The sequence below is a fragment of the Lathamus discolor genome, chromosome 3, assembly GCF_037157495.1.
Source record: "Lathamus discolor isolate bLatDis1 chromosome 3, bLatDis1.hap1, whole genome shotgun sequence".
Lineage (NCBI taxonomy): Eukaryota > Metazoa > Chordata > Aves > Psittaciformes > Psittacidae > Lathamus > Lathamus discolor.
Window position 1 is genome coordinate 19,041,102 of NC_088886.1, and position 2,725 is coordinate 19,043,826.

General features: G+C 42.1%; 1 pseudogene; it reads right to left on the reverse strand.

Moving 5' to 3' along the window:
- Window positions 1-593: 593 nt before the first annotated feature.
- Window positions 594-2,245, reverse strand: LOC136011349 (cysteine protease ATG4C-like; annotated as a pseudogene).
- Between the last annotated feature and the right edge of the window lie 480 nt (window positions 2,246-2,725).

Sequence of the window (2,725 nt, forward strand, 5' to 3'; positions counted from 1 at the left end):
TAGTAAGAAAACAGCAGTATCACCTAAAATTAAAAAACAAAGTAAAGGTACATTGAAGCCATTTGATATTTCCCTAAGTGAGTCAGAGAAATCAGCTGCAAATAATGTTTTTAATGCATCAGGCACATTGTGCTAAATGTTAATGATTGCATTTTAAGGGTTTAATGGCTTACTATATTTTTAATGTAAGAAATAGCCATTCTAATGGGAACGCACATACCCTTTACCAGGAAGCTAGTTCCCCAGTTAAAGTTATAAAAAAAGATTCAGTGTTCCTGAGGGGGAACCGCAGAGTTGTAAAGGTATCAGGGTTAATTGTCTGAATTATGGGGACACTTTTCTTCACGACTTAAGTTATTAAAATGGGATGCTTTGTGCAATGAACTGTAGATGCATATTTTCATCTAAAAATGCAAGCTGATCTTAGGCTAAAAGAATAATTTTTAAGTTATCTCTGATCACAGAGTTTATAAGAGAAAAATTTTGAATTCTTCATGAATTCTCCACTGGAATGCAAAACTTCTAGGAGGAGAGAATGCTCTGAGTGGTAGGTTAGGCATTTCCCAGTTCTTGATGATTTTTCTCCTGTACTCTCAGTAGATTTCTTCATGGATTGGACTGGAAGCAAAGTCATAGTCTCTAGAATGACCCTTTACAAAAGTAAATAAAGGAATACTTCTTTTTAGATGAAGATGTCAGCATCCTCATTGCTTCTTCAGAAGCCTTCTCAAAGTCCTGCCAGTTCTACAATAAAAAACTATTGTGCAGCTTGGATCCATTTTTTTGAATGACATATTTCTGGGAGGAGGACAGTGGAATGACTCAAGAGAGAAATCTTTAATGCTGACATCTACAAATGATTGGCAGTAATGAAGATACATGTAAATCAAACTGTCATCTTGAAATCCAGCAAAGTAATATGACTGCTTGGGTTTACCACCAATAATATTAACACAATACTCAAGGCTTAAAATTCCCTTTACAAACTTTAAGTAGTCCATGTTTGTTCTGCCTCCACCGAGTCTCACAGGAACCAATATAAATACAGCTTTTGTGTCTGCTTTTCCAGAATCCATTAAAGAACACTGTCTTGTCAATAACATCTGAACTGTAGACTGTACAATCCTGAGCAACATAAATTGTTACCCCTTGTAGCTGAGACTCTCCTCCAACAGCTTTTCTATGTGCAACAACTGCAGGCCCGTACCAATTCCCAGCAATTTAATCACACTTCTTCCCATATTCTGTTAGCTGATGTAACCCAAAAGCTGCCAGTGGAGAGTCACCAAACCAGAAATTATTTTTGTATGGTAAACTACATTTCTCATTATATTGTAATCACAGTTTCTCTTTAATGTTCCCTGATGATGACTTCACAGGATCTTGAATTCTCTTTCTGCTCTTAAGATGATGCTGTCAGCTTTCTCCTGTGTGGGCTGTCCATGATTCAGAACCTGAATTGTCAACGTATCTGGCCAGACCTAGGCTCTACCAAAAAAATAAAATCATAAGACCTTGAGCCAGGAGCACCTGGCCAGTTGCCATTGTGCACCCCCAACCAAAATCTGTTGTTAATGCAGGCCCCTCTATCTGAGGAAACTCCTTTCTGTAAGTGAGCTACCTTCTAGAAATAAAATCTTTACAAAAATCAGTATTTCCTGAAATCTCTGTAGCAATTTTATCAAAATTAGGTCATCCATAAAGAGTTTGCAAGGTTTTTACAATTCTGAAGTGGTAAAATTTTCCCAGCAGAAAGACCTGCATGTTTCTACTGGAAGTTTTTGTTTTCGAAACCCAACTGTATTTCATGTTGTGCCATGCAGACATAAACTTTGATTGTATCGTTTCTATGTCATTTGCCCCTGTGCTCCCTATATTAAAATTATAGAGAAAAAGCCATCGCTGCCTTGGAAGATGTCCAGTTCTGCCCCGCCGGGTGAGTCCATGGCGCAGCCGGCCGGGAAGAGGCCTCTAGCAGCTTCAGCAGTGGGTCAACGGTGCGGAACTACAGCTCCCGGCGGGCGCTGCCGCGGGGGAAAACCGGGCCCGGCGGCGGGCTCGAGCGGGGGATGTCGGGAGTTGTAGTCCGGCAGGGGGTAGGTTTCAGGCCGCCGCCCGTGGACGAAAGGCGGCGTTCTGTGGGGCAGGCTGGAAAGAGCTGGCTTCCCCGGGAGGGACCGGTCGCAGTTGGAGGCAATCTCTCGCGGAGGAAGCTCTCCTGGTCTCTCAAAGCATCGTCCAACATGGTCTTGAATACTTCCAAAAGTGGGGCAGCCACAGCTTCTCAGGGCAACCTGTGGCAGTTTCTCACCACCCTCATAGTGAAGAATTTTTTCCACATATGTTAGTTAAATCTCCTCTGTGTCAGTTTAAAGACATTTTTCTTTTTTAAAAATGGGGGTTATATTTCCCCTTTTCCAGTGAGCAGGAACTTCACCAGACTGCCAAGATTTATCAAATATGAGGAATAATGGCTTGGCAACTTCATGCACCAATTTCCTCAGGACTTGCAGCTGCATCTTGTCAGGTCCCATGGGCTTGTGCACTTTCAGGTTTCACAGATGGTCTTGAACCTGATCTTCTCCTACATCAGGCAGGTCTTTATTCTTCCCATCCCTGCCTTTGCCTTCTGCGACTGAGCAGTGTGTCTGGAGCTCTTGCCAGTGAAGACTCAGGCAAAAAAAGTTTTAAGTACAGCGGTCTTTTCCAGGTTCCATGTAATCAG